This window comes from Saimiri boliviensis, chromosome 8 (assembly GCF_048565385.1).
Source record: "Saimiri boliviensis isolate mSaiBol1 chromosome 8, mSaiBol1.pri, whole genome shotgun sequence".
Taxonomy (NCBI): domain Eukaryota; kingdom Metazoa; phylum Chordata; class Mammalia; order Primates; family Cebidae; genus Saimiri; species Saimiri boliviensis.
Window position 1 is genome coordinate 89,797,110 of NC_133456.1, and position 20,689 is coordinate 89,817,798.

Here is a 20,689-nt window from a genome sequence, read left to right on the forward strand (position 1 = left end):
GGAAAGAAAGGATGAAAGAAAGGAAGGAAGGAAGGAAAAGAAAGAAGAAAGAAAGAAAGAGAAAAAGAAAAAAGAAAGAAAGTAAAAGAAAAAAAGAGAGAAAGAAAGAGGAGAAAGAAAGAAGAAAGAATTATGCTACTAAATTTTCTCTCCCATTTTTAGTATCTATTTAACCCTCCCTTCCTGCCAGGTGATCTAGCATCAATTTCAGGATGCCCCATGCCCCTTCCTATTCCTCTGGCCTTCTCATGAAGCACTTCAACTACAACCCTAACTCTCAACTTTATTTCTAGTTGTTTGTCTAATTCCTGATGAGATTAATGCTTCTGGAAGAATATGATAAACTCACCTAGGACAAGATACTGATTATCGATAAACCTTGCATCTTTATATCATCAACTAGGCTTTATTTGCTTGAGAAAAACATACTTATCATCAAATAGATTTTCATTCAAATCCTCACTCTCAAGGATCTAGAAATAGAAATGCCATTTGACCCAGCAATCCCATTACTGATATATATCCAAAGGATTATAAATTGTTCTATTATAAAGACACAGGCACACATATGTTCATTGTGATGCGGTTTACAATAGCAAAGACTTAGAAACAACCCAAATGCCCATCAAGGATGGAGTGGATGATGAAAATGCGGCACATATACACCATGAAATACTATGCAGCCATAAAAAGAATGAGTTCATGTCCTTTGCAAGGACATGGATGAATTTGGAAACCGTAATTCTCAGCAAACTGACACAAGAACAGAAAACCAAACACCACATGTTCTTGCTCATAAGTGGGTGTTGAACAATGAAAACACATGGACACAGGGAGGGGAACATCACACACTAGGGTCTTTTGTGGGGTGGAGAGCTAGGGGAGAGATAGCAGGGATTGGGGAGATTGGGGAGGGATAATATTAGGAGAAATACCTAATGTAGATGATGGGAGGATGGGGGCAGCAAACCACCATGGCATGTGTAACAATCCTGCAAAATCCGCAAATGTACCCCACAACTTAAAGTATAATTAAAAAAAGAAAGAAAAAAAAATATTCTCACTCCCCTTCACCACCACTACCATTACACTCCTCAGTGAAATCATTTCAGGCACGAGGCTTAAAATCTCTTAAATCTTGGCCAGGCACAGTGGCTCACACCTATAATCCTGGCACTTTGGGAGGCCGAGGCGGGTGGATCACAAAGTCAGGAGATTGATACAATCCTGGCCAATATGGTGAAACCCCATCTTTACTAAAATACAAAAAATTAGCTGGGCATGGTGGTGTGTACCTGTAGTCCCAGGTACTCGGGAGGCTGAGGTAGAGGAATCCCTTGAACCAAGGATGTGGAAGTTGTAGTGAGCAGAGATTGCACCACTGCACTCCAGCCTGGTGACAGAGTGAGACTCCATCAAAAAAACAAAACAAAACAAAGAGTAGCTGGGACTACATATGCATGCCACTATGCCTGACTACTTTTTACATTTTTGGTGGGGATGGGTTCCCACCATGTTGTCCAGGATGATCTTGAACTCCTGGCCTCAAGTGATCCACCCGCCTTGGCCTCCCAAAGTGCTGGGATTAGAGGCCTGAGCTGAGAACTCATATTCACAGGGGAATTCCCCTGGAAAGAGATGGATAATTAATTCAATGGTATTGAAAAAATTGGTTATTTTAAAAATGCATTAAAGTTCCGATCCCATGCTGTGCCCTGAGATTAAGTTCCTACCAATTGAAGAATTACTGCAAATAATAAAATTATTTAAAAATCTAGATGGGGTCCGGGCGCGGTGGCTCAGGCCTGTAATCCCAGCACTTCGGGAGGCCAAGGCGGGTGGATCATGAGGTCAAGATATGGAGACCATCTAGGTCAACATGGTGAAACCCCGTCTCTACTAAAAACAAACAAACAAACAAAACAAAACAAAAAAAAAAAACAAAGAAACAAAATAAACTCTTAAAACTTAATTTCCCTATTCATTAAGATGGGGTTATTATTTACATTTGTGGGTACAATTATGCAAAAAAGCTTAGACCTTATTGGTGATTACAAAATATTATTAATTGCTTTCTAAAATGTTTGCAATAACCTGCATTCCTTTAATTGTCTACATAGTTGGTGTTTTCCCTAGTTAGATAGTAGAGTCTTCTAAACTGTGTTCATATTTTTGACCTTTGGATCTCTGGTGCTGAATAGTGTTGAACACCTCATGAATTCTCAATAAATGTCTGTTGACTGAAATTTTAAAATAGTAAAATTTCCAGGCATACTGCAAAGATCCTTTAAGACTTATCTTCTTCTCCCTTCTGAAATAGAGGTCCAGTATTAGTCAAGATACAGTCCAATAAAAATCACCATTATCATATCTTTGCTGACACTGTTCTAGCTGAAAGACAAAGCTCATCTATATTATGTTTACACATTCCACTCAGTACTTTATACTTACAAGGAGGGTAATCAATTGTAATATGGTTAATACAGTAAGAATCAATGGATGATACTACCTGGATGATTCTGCCATCAATAAGCCATGCCATAAAATTTTGAGCATATTTCTACCATATTTAATTTCTGCTTCTCTAAAATGAGAACAGTAATAGAATCTGCTTTGCAGGGTTATAAACATTAATTGTGATAAAGTCAAATAAAAACTTACATTACACTGCTTGGAATACAGTAGGTGACCAATAAAAAGTGTATCTTCCAGAATAAAGACATGACTTTAGGAAAGACCTCGCTAATTCTTCAAATAAAATCTCTTCAAATTGTGCTTAAACTTGTGGGAAAAGGTCAACTAAAAAGGAGATCATTTTTTTTCTAGGTCATTAAAGTTAAAAGCGAATGTCAAACTCATAAAAATGGTTGATTAGAGTGAGAGGAGACAGATACAAAAAGGTTTTCTATTTGTGGAATTTGACAATTCCATCTGCAGGATTATACAGATCCTTGTCACAAAAAGTAATGCTGAATAAATTCTTAGTCATAAGCATTCTCAAATTGTAAGCAATTTGATCTATTATAAATACATTTTGAGACACAGGACATGAATGATAATTGCTAGTGTCAATCTAATTACATATAAGCTTAAATGGAAGCATATCAGTTAATTTCTAAATTCACACTCAACAAATCAGGGATGTTAGTACAGACACCTGTTTTCAATCCAAACTGTTGTTCATAAGTGCTCCCCAAGTCATACTAACTCATTAAATGGTCAGGTCTAACAAAATGAATGCTCGTTAAAGGAATAAATACAAATACTAACATCTATGAACCTCAAAAAATGTCACTTTAATGAGTTGAAATCCCAAGTAAGGAAAGAAATTCCTGCATAAATAATATATTTATTCATTCACAGGCAAAAATCATATTAGCCAAAGCTTGATTTTTGTAATGATCGAGTCACATATAGAGGCATTAGCAGGAGCATATTTTGATTTTCTGGTCGTTTTAGGAATTTCTTTGTCTCCCCTCTATTTGGGTGATTAGGGATGAGTCATATGACTTATAAATATGTCTTAGGAGAGTAGATACATTTTAATAGAAAGTTATGTAGTAATAAAATTAGTTGGTGAATATTTACAAATGTATCCACAGTGGGATTCACTTAAATACGGAAGTGTTTGTGCAATTAAAGTGTGATTAAAAGTGATCTATGCGACATTTTTAGAAATACATTACAAAAGTAAGTAGTATATATAAAAGAAAAAAATGTCAGACGAAGGCTTGGAAACTCTGAGATCTGTTAGGAATCAATTAGGGATGTCTGTCATACCTGTAGGATCAGGAAACAGTGACAGGTATGCTGCGTATTTGCTGCTCCATTAAAGGTCCCTGGGAGTTTGTTATATTATGAACCTGTACTTATTCTGCCTGACTTTTGATCTATTTGTCAAATAATGCATTTTTAAAAGAGTGTCCAAACAGAATTATAAAAGAGAAAATTATCACATGATTGGGTGCATGGGATGACATTTCAGCTTCCAGCTTTGCTGTGGTTGACAGATAGGGACAGTAGAGGTTGTCTCCTTTGTTGCTGCACATGTTGTAGGGTGATCACACATCTCAGTTTTCCCCATGCCATCCCATTTTACACCTATTGTACTGGCATTTGTCTGGAATTATTAATTTTGTAACAAAGTAGTTTTGTTTACAATTGCATTAAAATACTCATGGATGGTTTGGTAGGCCTCTACTTTCAGCTTCTGCTAGGATTTGTTTAGTGACAAATATAGTGAGATGTGACTTGAGTAGTGATCAAATTTCCCAACTTAACATGTACTCAAATTTGAAAATCCGACAGCATAACCTATCTTACTTGTAAATGACATTATTTTACCTAAGCGAACTCTAACTAATAATTTAAATGCCCACGGAGACAGAGTCCAGAAATCCAAATACACTAAAATGATTGAAATCGTATCCAAATAAAAAGCATTAGAAAGCCTAAAGCTAGACTCAACCAGCTTTTTTTCAGAGCTTAAAAATCCTTAAGGATAAAACTGGAAAGTTCCACATCTTCCACAAACCTTTGGACCACTAAGCCTTAAGCACAGTGTCTGCATAGCCATATTCTGAACTAAAGGCAAATTGTGTTCCATACTAGAAGTCATATTTCAGGCATGAAAGAGCATTTCCAGACACAGGAGACTGACAGTATGTCATGAAAAGCCCCAGGTGAATAACATGGAGAAAAGATGAAAGAATCAGCATAACTAGAAAAAAAAATTGGACCCTGATTCAAAATCCAACAAGCCACTTCAAAGCGCTATACAAGAGCTTTGTTCTATCTCTTCACTTAATCCATTTACCCAGCAAATATTCACTGAGCATGCACCACATGTCGGCGCCACCTGCCAGGCGTTGTTTAAAGCTCTGAAAATGCAGAAGCCAAAAGGCCAATGGAATTCAGAATTTCATGAAATTTAGATATTAGTAAGAAAAGAAACGAAACAGTTAAGACAGATTATTAAACTTCTTCCATACCTAGTTAAGTGGTATCAAGTTGTAAAATAGCCAATATAATGCAAAAGGACTGGTTTTGGTGAAACCCGCCTTGTTGTCAAGGAAGGTGTTGCCGAGGAGCTGACAACTGAATGAGAAGACCTCTGTCTTCTAACATGCAAGGACATGGGTGCGAGTGAAAGGCATTTCAGGCAGAAAACCCAGATAGTTCAACAGTTCTGAGAAGGGTGTGAGTGGGACAATTCGGGAAAAGAAAATATTGGATTAGGTAATGTTTAATTCTTGGATAATAGGAAAGGCAACCAAAGAAAGGGGAATCATTTTCATTTCCTTCCATAGTGAGATCCATGAGCTCTAGAGATATCCGAGGCAGATAGTGTTTAGCTTACACTTCGTAGCTTTTATAGAAAGCACAAGGAACTTATGTACAAAACGTCAGAAAGTTCAACTTCTCTGTGGATATGCTTTTCCCTGCGTGCTACTCCCTCTGAAGAAATGCCTTCGCCAAACATTTCCTATTAACTCTTGAGGACGTGGAGTTAATTTTGGCAATATTAAGGGAGAAGCCGCTGGAGCAATTGATGCTGGAGTTATGAGAACAATGTTCTTGCCTTTGGCTGTGGTCTCAACCCAGATTCATATTGCGGAGCCCTCGATATGAGCAACAGAGTGCTCATGCTTTCATGCGTGGCCTGGGCTGCCGCACTGGATTGCCTCTCTCAGTGTGCCAGCATTCTTTCATACTCACGGGTGGCTGTTACTCAGGGGAATAAAAACATCTGGTTCTGTATTACTACGTGCGAACTGAATTTAAACTAGAGGATAGAATTTAAGTAGAGGCAGTTTAGTTTAACTTTTCAAAAAAAGGTCATTCAATATCGAAGACATATTGCTTTGCATGGTAGTAAGTTTTTCATCCTTGGACGCATTAAAGTCACAGCATTTAGGATTTGTTGGCGAAGTTGCATAAGGCAGTCTTCTCCTGGGAGAAAGTTTGTTTTAAATGACTTCTGTGGCTCTTTCCATCTTGAAGAAGCTGAGAAAGAGTTTATTATTAAGTAATGTATTGCAAAAGAGCAATTGGTTGCGAGAGAGAAAAAATACAGTCTTTTTGAGTGTCTGAGCTGTAAATACAAAATAAACCCAGTTTGTGTTTACCAATGATTTTAAAAAGTATATTGGTTGGTTCGAAGGTTTATAAAATGCATATATCTGTGGATTCAAGTCTTGGTTACATCTTTTGGGTCCCATTGGTTCTTTCTAAAATGTGAGAATTATAAAACCATGACAACAAATCCCAGTGATTCTCAATCTATTGGATCCAATATCTCCCTTTGATAATACATTTCTTATAAAACTTCTTCATTAACACAAAATGAGATTGATAGATAATATATTCTACCCTATATAGATAAGTTCAAAACAAATAATGTCATAACTGTACTCAAAGGCAAAAAATAACATCAATGTATAATAAAATAATATGTATCTCAATACATAAATGGGTATAACCACACTAAATGCACAAAGTAGTCAAATATGTGTCCTAAATATATAATCATCATGAATATGATGGTAACAAATGCAGACTGACTCCAGGGTGTTGTATTAATGATTTAAAATCTACAAGCTGCATTGCCATTGGCAACTGACTTTCTGTAATGATGAATAACTCTCAGTAAAGTCCCAAACAAAACAAAATAGTCTTCCCCCAGTTGGTAGACTAGTTTCATCCTCAGAAGATTCGGTGTATTTTGAAGCCAGTAAAAAATAGTTTTCTGTTTATATGCATGATGGTCTTAAGTTCTGATTTCTTGGTTATGCCCATTTATTTATGTATTGAGGTACATATTATTTTATTATACATTGATGTTATTTTTCGCCTTTGAGTACAGTTATGACATTATTTGTTTTGAACTTACCTATATAGGGTAGATAAGATAATTATAGACAGAGTAGTTCAGGTAATATTAAAATAGTTATTCAAGATAGAGGACAATTCTTTTTGATTCCTGACTGCATCATTTATTGTAGAACATCTGGTATCCCTGGCCTCCATCCCTTAAATGCTTCTCCATCTGATTATTATAAAAGAAAACAGAAAAAAAGCATCCACAAATTTTCAAAATAGCAATGAGGATGAAGTAGTAATTTCTCTGAGGACTAGGACAGCCACCGTTTGGTCATCTTTCATTAATTAGCTGCAGGAAGCTGCTAAAGCCATGTAATAACTGAAACAATATTAAAAAATCCACTGCAGCCAAAACACCAACCTTTAGTCCCTAACTGATCCCAGTAGGTCCTTTGTTGAGGAAACTGGCTCAGATGCCATAGCTGAGACTCAGACAGCTGGAGCTGGGCCTCTCAAATAAATGGCTCATGTTTGACAGGAGCAAATGAGGGTTTCATGTCCATTCATGTACCTTTAGAAATTAGACTACTTTGAAAGCCACCTATCTGCCTGGTTAGGTATCTGAGTGGTTGTGTTAGGGGTAAAAACAATAGCTCAGCTTCCATTGGGTTTAATTTGGTGATCTTGTTTCACGCTCAACTTAACCACAGGAAGTGGTTTATTACCAACAAGAATGTAACGTTTTCATGATTTAATAATTTCAAAATCACCAAATGCTACTTTTCTCTGCGAAAACACCAATAGGAGTCCAATAGATAGTTACTGCCCTAAGGGATTGTAGAGATGATGGAGGTATAGGGAAAATATGATGAGTCTTTTTGTCAACATTTAACTCTTATAAGAGCTTCAGAACTAATGGCCAATCCACTGCTTCTTACATATCTCAACTCAGATACATTGTTTCAAACTGATAACTCCTGAAGCCACTGGGGAAGCTATTTTATTTCACTCTAAATTTTGCCTGTTAGCAAACTGAATTTTCCAGATTTGCACAGAAGGGATAAAAAATGAATGCATGCCAACGTTGCATCAGCTGTTCTCATTTTCAACAATCCTATCCAGATTTCTTCTCATTCCACCCACAGAAAAAGAGGAAATAAAGTCAACAGTTGTTTTTGCAGCAATGGACAAAATGTTTTTCCCATTGCAGCAGCAGCATTGTGTGTGTGTGTGTGTGTGTGTGTGTGTGTGTGTGCACATGTGTGTGTGCATGCCCGTGTGTGTGTGCATGCCCGTGTGTGTGTGAGAGAGAGACAGAGAGAGCAAGACAGAGGGGAAGAGACAGATAGTTAGTTAGGTAGTTCCTGGAAAACAAAACATCTGTTGGTATATGGTTTTTTTAAGGAAAACTTTATAAACCACAAATGTCCTTACTGTATAATAGCTCCTCACATAATTACAGTGATCTACAGTTTACAAAGAACATTCACAAACATAATTTCATTTCATCATCATTGTATACCTGTGGTACAGGTATTATTGCCCCCTAAATTACAAATAAGTTAATGGAAGCTTAAATATGTTCATAACTATTCTTAAAACCACACAGTGATTAACAAGAAGACCAAAAGGTCAAATATCTTGACTCTACCTATAGTGCTTTTGCTTGTTACTCATGCAAACTGAGTTTTTAAAATCAGCTCAGCAGAGACACCCAAAGAGATGTAATAGGTAAAGTTGACCAACATATTTTCAGAATATTATTTGATAAATATATTTTGAAGAAAACTAATTTCTGCATCTAAGGAAAATAATAAATTCTAAGAAAAAATTAAAATTTAAACAGGCAACTAGTTGAATTAATTTGAGGACAAGATTAAAGACTTTAAAATCTCTGTCAGAAAAGACAGGAGCAAGGTATCAAATATCCTGTAATTTTAAACAACATTTGATGATCATGGTTAGCTTTATGAAAATGTGTGTGAAGCAAATAGTAATAAGACATGTAATGTATTTTTTAATCCTTTAAAATATAATATTAGAACAGGTCATGGGATGCATTGAAAAATACTACTGTTTTCCTTTGGTTTTCTGCTCTACAAAAAGAAGGAAAGTCTTTCAATGTACAGCCAGTGCTCGACTTACAACCACGATTGGTTCCGACGGACTGGTCGTAACACGATTTGGTCGTGAGTTGAGTAGGCTATATGTACAGTACGTATAGAGCTCTCCTTAATCACATCTTGAAAGTAAACTTGGCAGGAAAGGATGGAACAGTAAGCTATGTAATAGAGAGAGCTTGAGTCATCTGTTGGCTGCATTGAATCCTAGAATCATAGAATCACGAGGTTACCCTTGAAAGCAGTTTATTTTAAATCGTCACCAAAATGTCTGGTCTCTAAGACATCCCTAACTCGAGATGGAGAAAACTCCTAGTGAATATCTGCTGTTAACATGATATGAATGTCTCAAACTTGGCATGGCTTCTTAGACTTATTAGGTCCGTTGCTCTCGTGTGCTTAGCCTGCACTAGATGTCCAAGAACTCAGCTTTAAATAATCTCTACCAAGTGCTAGGCACCTGACTAAGTGCATTCATGCATTATCGCCTTTCAGTCCCCACACATTCTGTTGGGGTAGTGTATTAGTTAAGGTAATGCTAGCAGCTCTAAAAAGCAAAACCCATGATGCTGAGCTTCATAGAATACAAGTGTATTTCTCATGGACACACCAGGCAGATGTTTCTGTAATGGCCGGTTTTACTCTACGTGGTAACCCAGCGACCAAAACTTCTTTTTACCAGGACAGTCTAATATCTTCCAAAGCAGGTGTTAGCCAACTCTGGCCTGTGGGATAAATCTGCCTGCCACCTGCTCTTATTATGACCTATGAGCTAAGAATACTTCAAAAATTTTTAAGAGTTTTTCTTTTTAATCAAAAGAGATATATCTTTATGACACATAAAAATATGAAATTCAAGATTTAGTACTCCTAAATAAAGCCTTATTGGAACTCAGCAATGCTTACTTGTTTACCATTGTCTGTGGCTGCTTTTGCACTACAATGGGAGAAGTGACGAGTTGTCATAGAGATTGTATGGTTCCCAAAGCCAAAATAGTTTCTCTTTGGCCCTTAAAAGCAAAAGTATACTGACCCTGACTCTGGAGCTTCTTCTAAGAGTAAACTCTAGACACAGAAGGGGAAGAGGGGAGAACACACTCTAACCCAAAACTTGGAGAGGTGTGTGGCTTGCCCAAGAGCATCTGACTCCAAGCTGTATAAGCTGGATTCAAATACAGATCTCTCTAACCTCAAGGCTACAAAACTTAATCTTATTTCTTTACTAGTAGATTCTCAAATCTCCCCACCAGTGTATTTATTCATAAATACCCATAATGTATGAATCTTTGGGAGACCACTGATGTCAGGCCAACATACCTCATCCCATGATTTTAAATTAATCTGCATTCAGCTCTAGCCATGCTCTAATAATAACTTTAAGAAAACAATGAGAAATATTTAGTATGAAATACAAGAAACCAGGTGGCTCTGCACATAAATATGTGCCCACCAGTTAATAAATCTACAGAACAGTAGCACTGCTTCCAACGTTTTATGTTTCAGAATGATTAATTTTTAACTGTACTTTATATCTCTTGTGTATAATGTCTCAGATCCAATGGGATAAGCAAACCAATCTCCATGCTACTGTGAAACAGAACTAAAATATCATAGGATTTTCTGATGACTCTGAGGAGTTGAATAGCCTCTATGGGACTGCAAAGTTAATTAAAATGAGCATAGAATTGTTATACTCTATTATGACACAATTGTGTTCCCCTTACATCCCCCTCCTCCACATCAAAGACTTTACAATGGGGGTCAGAATGAGAGAAACAAAATTATTTTCCAGCTTTTCTTTCAAATGGGATGAGTATAGCTCTTTTTTAAGGTAAACATGATCAGAATCTAAGTTTTGTTCCCTTGGAATTCCTTAGCAATAGCCACCTAACATATAGGGAGATAAAAGAACTAGAAAGAAATGTTCATAAAATGCCTGTAATCACCATTGCTTTAGGCATTCTCTAACTTACATTTAGATCTTCAGAACAAGGTTAGACAAAGCAGTTAATGCGAAAAAGTGGTACAGCCAATATCAAGATTTTGATGTATAAGACTGAGCAGTTAAATAGCATTTTTTCTTTAAAATACTGTTTTTAAAATTACACTTCAGTTGTCTTTCCAGCATTTGTAATTTTTTATTCACACACATGCTCTATCCATAAAATGTATGAAATAAGGCTTTTAAATAAAAGTTATTCTGAGGTACAAAATAATAATGGTGCCAGGCTCTATCTGATATATGCTGTAAGGTACAAGTGATAAAGTGTCTTCATTCCATTGGCATAGAAAGGGTATAACAATTTGGCTTCAGAGAAGAACCAAATCTCTTTTAAGGTTAATGGGAAGTACCATGCTGTGTCCACTGTGACTAGATAGATCTCAAAGTTCATGAGTAAAAACAACCTACCCTGAATACTTAGTATGTTATCTCATTTATTACATGTAGCAAATTATTCCTATTGTACAGATGGGAGAGCTGAGACTCTGAAAGGCCTAATAACTTCACTAGGAAAACATGCTTTATTTATGACAGACACAGGATTTGAACATACATCTTTCTGGTACACCATGTTGCCTCTGGCATGATGGTCGTTTATTCTACAGGTATATTTCATTTCACCCTACCCATCAGTTCTTCCTAGAAGCCACAATAGAGCATGGCCTGGCTTTTTCAGGTCAGTGCCAATGGCTATACATACTTTTCAAGCCTACCATATCAAAGAGCTCACACACAAGCACTACATCAGTTGAAAACTTTGTAGTTCTAGGCATCAGAAAAATAGCTCAAAACAGATTTTTAAAATGAAGGTAATTTATTGACACACATAATTAACACAAGAATTTACTTCCAACAAGCTTTGACTCATGACATCTCTAAGGACCTGGTTTGATCTTTTCCTTCCTCACCTTCTACAATGTGCACTTTATCCCAAAGTGTAGTCCTTTCAATATTTTGAAAAAATAAACTGAAAGAGCCCAGAAATGCATGATATTTCTTTCACACTGAGTAACAGAGGAAACAGCTACATCACAACCATCTTTATGAATCTCCTGAGATGCATTTTGATTAAACAATCTTATATCACATGCTCAACCCTGTAGCAATTATTCTTGCCAGGGGATGAAATGCGCCAATTGTTTGGCTTTGGTTTCATGTTCCAGCCTTGAAGTGTGGGAGAGGTCAATTTCCAGAAAATTACATGGACTCACAAATAAAATCAGGGACTACTTAGAAGAAAGGGGCAGATGGATATTAAGGAAGTTTATCAGTCACAATAGGGTACATCATATTGTAGTTAAAAAATGATCCTCAAACCTCAATAGTCTGAAACAACAAATATTCTTTTTGTGCTAATCTTCCATCATCACCAACAGGGAGTTCTGTTCTATGTCATCATTGATCTCACTCCAGGATTTAGGTTGACAGAACAGCCATTTTCCAGAACATTGAAAAATAGGCTAGGAGCAGGAAAAGAGAATGTAAAGAAGCACACCCTCACTTTGAAGGATTCTTCACATCAAATTTGATCTGAGCTCATCGACCAGGGCAAGTCACACTGCCACATGTCACTTGAAAGGAGAACCACAAGGCTACCACATTCCTGGAGGGGAGAGTGAGAATGTTTGTGAGTGCCTTCGTACGTGTTCTAGGGCATAACCAACAAGCAGTCATCATATCTTTCCTGAGTTAGAGAAAGAGAGGATGTTCTGAGTTCAAATGCCACCAAAGGACACATGTAGAATAATATTACAGACCTTAAGAATGATAGCGCTAGCTCTCTGGATATCTTGGAAGGAAGATAAATTGCTCTCAGCTGCTCCCTGAATTTGCACCCTGTGCATTGATATTTCCATTGCATAATAATAGTGCCTCACAAGGTTTAGACCAGGAAGATTAACTAAAATGCAAAAACTATGTGGAGCTAGGAGGACATAAAACTGCTTTATCTTCACTTGCACAGCTGGGCAATGAATTCAAGTACCTGACTGACATTCCTTTATTACACACAAGGATTCTACTTACCCAAGGATTAATGGGAAAGATATAATCAGAAGAAAGCAGGAGCTAATTTTGAATTTTAACTTGAAACTACCAGTGATTCTAAGGTTTGAGAAGCTTATTTAGATGTTATCATAGTGCATTGTCATTGATCTCTTTTTTTTTTTATTCTAACAAAACCCAAAAAAGTAAATAAATAAATAAAACCAAAAACTTTTTTCTGAAACCCTGGTCAAAAACATTTTAGCTCTATAATTGTGATTTTATATCACTCTAGAGAGGCCATTGAAAGGATAAACCAAAATAAGTTTAAAACACGAATGACCTAATAGAGAAAAAGAAAAAAAAGTTTTGAGATATTGTCCAACAAAGAAATCTGGAGGGCAGCATCTGATGAGATAAACAGGAAAGGAAAATTCAAGATTCAATCCAGGCTTCCTTTAGAAAATGAGTAATAATGCCTATACAAGTAAAACGTTCTTTTCAATGTTCCTGTTTCTCCTAGCAAAGGGAAATGAGAATCTCAATGACTTTGAGATACCCCATCACTTGAACGATGTCATACAATTTTATGAAGTGGAAAATAAAATGATCTCGGGGTCTTTCTGTGTGCATATGCTATATTCAGGACTTTAAGGAGTTTGATTACCTACTCTAAGATTCTTCTTTAATGATATCTAATTAGCCATAATAGCTTCTTCTAGACTAGAAAAAATACTGGCTCAATCTTAAGCACTTAAAAGTGTATATTTCTTACTTCATTCAGCAAATATGAGTTACATTCCAGCCTTGCACAGCCACTCTTATAGGAGTTGGGGCAGAGTGGTGAATAATACAGATAGGAGTTAACTTTACTAAATGCCTTTCTTTTATAGCAAGGATTTAGGATCCTGGGAATTGAACCTGGGCTTACGTCCCATGAAGAAAAGCCTGTTAATAGTAAGCTAAGGTTGGTTCATGGTTGTGGGATTTAAGTCAGCATTCAAGGTCAAAAAGAGTGTTGGGATCACAGGAAACCTTGAAAGGGAAAGAGGAAAGAAAAGATAATCTAAAAGGCTAGGTGGTAAGACACGCGAACAGGAGCAAGGAGACAAAATAACACTAATAGCTAATGATTACATCAAGCTGAGTAGGAAACTTGCATATTATTAACTTTAACATAGCAACTCATTCCAATTGCACAAGAGTGGTATAAGGGAGACACTAATTATCTCCAGTTTACAAATGAGAGAAAAGACACAGAAACTAAGGAAGGTACCCAAGATTACATCTTTCGGTCTAGCTCCATAATTGGTGCTTTTAACCACATGATGCAACCAGCAAGAGCAAAATGCAACAAACGGGTTCATTCCCTATTTCCTAGGCCTGCACTCTTTTGAATTTGGAGACATTACCTCAAGCGTTAAAAACATAAACCAGGTTTTGATGTATGAAACATTTGCATCCACTTCGCTACACAGGAAGTAAATCATTTCTTTCTGTAAAGACATTTGATTCATCTAGAAGCATTAGAGATTAGCAAAAGCTGCATCCATATAGACCTGTTCCAACAATTTGAGAATGCAACTTTTCTTGCAGTAGAGGCAAAATATATTTATCCTGATAAGCATGGAGTTGAAAAAGAATAAATGACTATAAAATAAGTGAAAACATAAATGAATGAACTATAAATGACTTTAGGGTTTAACTAATTTTTCTTTTTATAGATTTTACATTATTAAGTAGTTATTAATGTTCTTTTCAGAAGAGCTGGAAATTATTCAATGATGCAGAAATAACCATTTTATAGTTCCTCAAACAATTCAGAATATCTTAGAATGCCTGTGGAGATATACCACATAGTATAATCTTGCAATCATAATTGATTAAGAGGATTCATCAGCTCAATGCAATGTGTCTAATTGAAAACCTATTCCTCCTGCACACCCTCAATTATTTTTGCAACTTTCGCCCTATTTATAAAGCTCAAGCCCTGGGATCAAAGCAAAACAACAACAAAACCTCACAGATAAAAAGAGAAAATTTTAGGCTTTTTCCATAGTTGAGGGCACATGCTTAGTCAAATGCTCCAGTTCACTAAGAGCACAAAGTTCCCACATTCTCAGGCTATTTTGTCAGATAAAATACAGGATACCCAGCTAAATTTACATTTTTTGAAGAGCGGTGAATCCTTTTTTAGAATGAGCATGCCCAAGCATGAAATGCGTTTTTATTTGCTATCTGGCAATGCTGCCACCAAGGCATTGGAACCAGGGGCTGCACTAGAAGAACATTGAGGTACCAAACATATTTGCTTGCAATTCTGCTGCTGCCTGTTATTCTGCTGTCCTGACTAAGTGGCACTGCCTCTCTGAGTCTCTGTTCCCTCACAGGCAAAGTGAGACACGTTGGACTGGTTGAGTCCTGAGGATCTTTTCTTCTTAGATTCTAGTAGCCTGTAGCAGTCTGGACTACATGGGAAGAAAACAGACATGATGTCATTGCTTTTAAAATGCCCTGTGAGGCAGAGAAATAAATTATGAATCATTCACTTACGATTTTCTCCAAGAAGAAGAGAAAAAGAACAACAAAAACAGCAAATGAGACAGAGGAGGAGGGCAGCACACGGCTGTCTTCTGCAGAGTTTCTACTAGATAAGAGAATGTACCCTGGGGTGTGCTCATCTCAGAAAGTCTCCTGTTGGCAAAAAGACGGCAGTTCTCCTCGGAGGTTACCATTTGTTCCACCCACAGGGTTCCAAAATTAAGAACTGGCCTCTTTCGTGAGGGAAAATGATTTTAATGCATTTATAAGGAGTGGGAAAATGCAGAGATGTAAGAAAAACGCTTCTAAAGATAAATTTGCATTTATTTAGTGGATGGAGGGTTGACCTCAAAATTTGTGAGTTTTTTTTTTAAATTTTTAAAAAAAATGTTGTGGGGTAGAAGACAGTAGCAGGATATAGCATTTCTATGACCATTTGTCTAAGCTGGGAATACCGATTCACATTCTTCATACTGCTTTCCCTACGAGTTTGCAGGAAAGATCACACCATTGTCTTCGTTACTTCATTCTTAATAACTGTCCAGCATTTCTCCATTCTGGCTTGAGGGAAACCAGAAATTCAATTAACTGCATGACATACATGTGTAAATAGAATATCAGCAATTCTTCTGCTTCTTGGCATTAAAAGTAACATTCTCCAATTTCTATGTATGTCAACCCCATTTCTTTTCAAAGAAGGGTAACATACAAAATAACTACATATTGTGGCAAAGAAATGTGGGGATATCTTTTCATAAAAAGACCATGAACACAAAGATGCAGGGCTAATTTGGGAGACTTTCCATGCAGCATAGAAGACACCCTGTGAATATCTTTATCCGGGAAGTACCTCACAACCAAACACGGATGTTCCCTGAGTCAAGTGGAGTTTTTCCTCCTGAGACTACATTTTTAGTGAAAGATAGCGCAATTGAATCATGAATGGAAGTCTGCAGCAAAACACCCCACACCCACCTGATCATAATGGAATAAAAGTAAGACTTGGGAGACAGGCAGGTTCCACTTCTTTGGGCCACTGGGGACTGAAGTGTTAAACACAAACCCTATATGAAGCTCGTACTATTAAAGGATTACAGTTTCATATAGTCTTATAAAAATGCCCTGAATATCTTCTGTAAGCTTTCACCCTTGTTCATATTTCCTGGGCCATATCCGCAGGAAAGCTAACAGGATGGAATCAGAAGTTACAGTTCTAAATCAGGGTTTCTCAGTCTTGGCACTGTTAACATTTTGAGTCAATAATTCTTGGCTAGGGGCAAGTGTCCTGTGCAATGCAGGATGCTAAGCAGCATCCCTGGCCTTTACCCACGGGATGACAGTAGCACCCTTTTCCACTCCCCAGCCCCCGCACCGCAACGTGACAACCAAAAACGTCTTCACATTCTGCTAAGTGTGTCCCCAGAAAAGTAAAGGTAAAATTAACCCAAGTCAAGAACCACTGGTCTAAAATAATACTCCTGTATCATGAATTTAATCTGTGAAAGAGAAGACTAAAGACTCTTAGGAAGAAATTTAGACTCTGGTAAGAGAAAACCCACAAATAAATATACACAAGGTGTCCATATTTCCTTTCTCTGTGTCGGGCCATTGTCAACGTGATAAAGACAACTTCATATAAATTATGCAGTTTACTCAGGCACTATAAATATTTAAAGCAAAAATGCATTAAGAGATTATAAGCATAATTTTTCTGTCTCCAGCCAGTACTTTATTTAAATATTGTCTTCCTGACTGTTCACCCTCAATTTGATCCATAACTCACGAAAACCTACAGTTTTCTACATACAATAATTGCTTTGATTGGCCTAGATATTCCTTCAAAATCTAGCCTCTGCCCACTCTTCTAAGTCTCCTATTCCCATTGCACATTCGTTCTCCAAATGCATCTATGTTACCACTTTGTCAGTTTCTAGCCTGGAATGCATGTCTTACCATGAAACTGTGAGCTTGTTGAGAACAGATCCAATGCATTTCATCTTTGATTTTCAACACTTAGCATAATCTCCAGCTTAGTAATAGTCACCGTTTGCGAAAAAAAAAAAGAATAAATTAATCCTAAGTTTCCCTAAAGAACTCTTAGATGGCGTTGCTCATTCCTCCCAGAAAGAAAGTTATCTCTGCTTCTTTCCATCATTTCCTCTTTGTAGTTGAAGTTAGGTACTGAGTTGATTTAAAAGATAAGGTGTTCTCATTTTCCCTGGAAAAATCAGGAACTCTACATAGGCTTTAGAAAATGAAAATAGGCTTCTTGTATATTATTGTCCTGACTGATTTTAGATTTCCTATAGTAGGATCTGTTGTATAATGAGTCAGAGATTAAACAGTAAAAGGAGACCGTCTAAGAACTCAGGTGCATTAAAACTCTTCTGGAATTAGGCATTTTGCATATGGTGGTGGGGCAAAGAAAGCAGTTATATGAAACCAAAATAATTATATGTTTAACTTAAAGAGAGTGCACCAACCAAATAAAAATATAATTTGTTTGGAAATAAGACAAAAATCATTGTGAAAAACTAAATAAGCCACTTTATTCATTAGGAGATAGTTCTATATTTTTCTTGCTGAAATAGGGCTCCCTCCCAGCCATGGTTCTCTTAATTTCAAAATTTGAGAACTATACAGTGACCTTAAGGGCCAGTTAGGTGAGTCCTCTCCTTTATCCAGAGAGGAAACTGGCCATATGAAGATTTTAGTTTTAAGAATAAATTAACATTTATTTTCCTCTTTTCATGCCACATTAACAATATTTTGGTATAAGAGAGAACGGACGATGTAATCTTCCTATAAATTCCCTGTAGCTATTATGAGCCAAGAAAATAATCTAAATAAAGTCCAGTGGCAAAGAAAGCATGAATCGTGAAGCACAGGAATGCCAAATAAAGCCATGTTTCATCAGTTCCCAAAATTAATTCTGAATTTCATCAACTCACGCAGGCTATGTCCAAAGAAATGTGCTGGGAGTCACAGTAACTAGAATAAGGGACTGAAATAAAATTTCAAAGTTGTGTTTTATTTGCTAAACATGTGTACTTTGCATTGGGAGGCATTAAGAAAATGAAGACCACCCTTGAGCTAAAAGCAGGTTTACCCTAAGAACTGCCACAGAATATTATCATGCAGTAGGTACCTTTTAATGTAGGGGTTAGTAAACATTTTCTGTGACAGACTAGATAATAAATAATACAGGCTTTGCAGGTTTATGGTGTCTGTTGAAACTGTTCAACTCTTCCCTTTTGTAATAAGAAGAAAGCAGCACAGAAAACACTTCAATGAATGGGTGTGGTTATGTTCCAGTAAAACTTTATTTATAAAAAATAAGCTGTGGGCCAGATTTTACATGAAGATGCTAATTTGCTGCCCACTGTTTTAATGTATCAGGCAGCCAAGAGCTGAGAGCACTGACAAGGAACAGAATTTAGTTTCTTATTCTCTTTCTCATTTCTCAGTAGATACATGCTTGCATTTAATACCTCACAGTCATTAATTTAAAATGGAACCTCCAGTGACTCTGAACTGGCAATTAGTTAAAACAAGGTAAACTTGCAAAGTGCCTGTCAGTTAGTTATCTGATCTGCTTCAATCCACACATGTTAAGTCAGTGAGAGAACAGAAATGTAATTTTCCAGAAGACATAACTCTATTGCTCTGCATGCTTCTAATGAGAAAAAGTTAATTATTTTATTATCTTAACATAAACCTTCCCAAATTAAATATTTCCAGGGTCATAAACTGTTTGCCTCCAAGCTTCATTAAAAGCATGAAACCAGCCATTGCACTTTTGCAAACTACAGTCTTGGTCTTTTCAGTTTTCAAATCAAGCCTTCACATATTTTAGAGCCTAATTTTTCTTACATAAAAAATAACCCTTACCCATGTTGGTCTCCTCACTGATGGTCAATATCAGTACATTCTGTTGCTAGAGGGGTCCAGAAATTGGAAAAGAAGCTGGGATTGCCCTTACCTGTTACACACTTGCATGCTGCATATATGTGTGTGTGTATGTGTGTGTATATATATATATATATATATATATATATATATATGCATATATACACAGACATTAAATATTCCCCTTATAAAAGGAGATTTTCAGTATCAACTTTTTCATAGTTCTTCTTTCTTCTGAGCTAAATAATCTAACAGTTTTTATTTTTCTTTGAAAATGCTGTACTTTAGAATCTGCCAAAGTTTGTTCTAACAGCACTATTTGGATAAGACTTTTCTCTTATGTTTTTAAACTCATGAGATTAAGTTTTAGGACACATAGAGAAATGAAGCAAATAATAGTGTTACCCTATTATTTCCTTTTTTTCCTTTTGTCAAGCAAAGCCACACTTCTTTTAAACTAACAGGTACAACTGAATCACAAGTTATTATTCCATGACCAGCACAGTTCATTCCTTCCCTTTCTACAGGGGAGATATCACCAATTTTTAACTCTAATTCCTTGTTTCTGATAATATGAAATCATATTCAAATACTTTCATTTTATAAAACTTTAAAACATACCTCACTTGCTATTTCTTCATTCTCTTTTTTATTCCTTTATCCTTCACAATACAGTTACTGCTCGACTTAACGACCATGATTGGTTCCGACAGACCGGCCGTAACGTGATCTGGTCGTAAGTTGAGTAGGCTATATGTACAGTACTGTGAAATGATGTTATAAAAATCTTTAAGTCATTTTATCATAATTTTCTTTCATTATTGTTCTATATCATAATTTTTGTTCATTTTATGCCATTTGTATCATCTCTACACCATTTTGTTTCTTATTTTTACATTCATCAGGTTTAAGCAAAACACTGCATTACCAGTACAACTGGTTTAATATTTGCAAAACATACAAAATTACAAACTACAGGTGCCTACAAAAATAGAAAGTACAGGTGTAAAAAATACTATAGGAAACATTTTCCCAATTGCAAAACATATCAAAATACATAAACATGTACGAAACATTTTATTGGCCGCTGGTGCTTGGCTGCGGATCGTTGATATCGTCATCGGAGGCTGCAGTTGGGGTTACCGGAGTTAGTTTTTTCATAAACATGGTGAGCTTTGTCTGAATTGTATGTTTCTTTTTTTCTTCATACATTTCACTATACAGACGAAACACATCGTGCGACATCTGTTCAATCCTTGCAAATCGTTCAATGTTTGGGTCCATTGCTTTGAAATGTATAAGAAGTTTATTC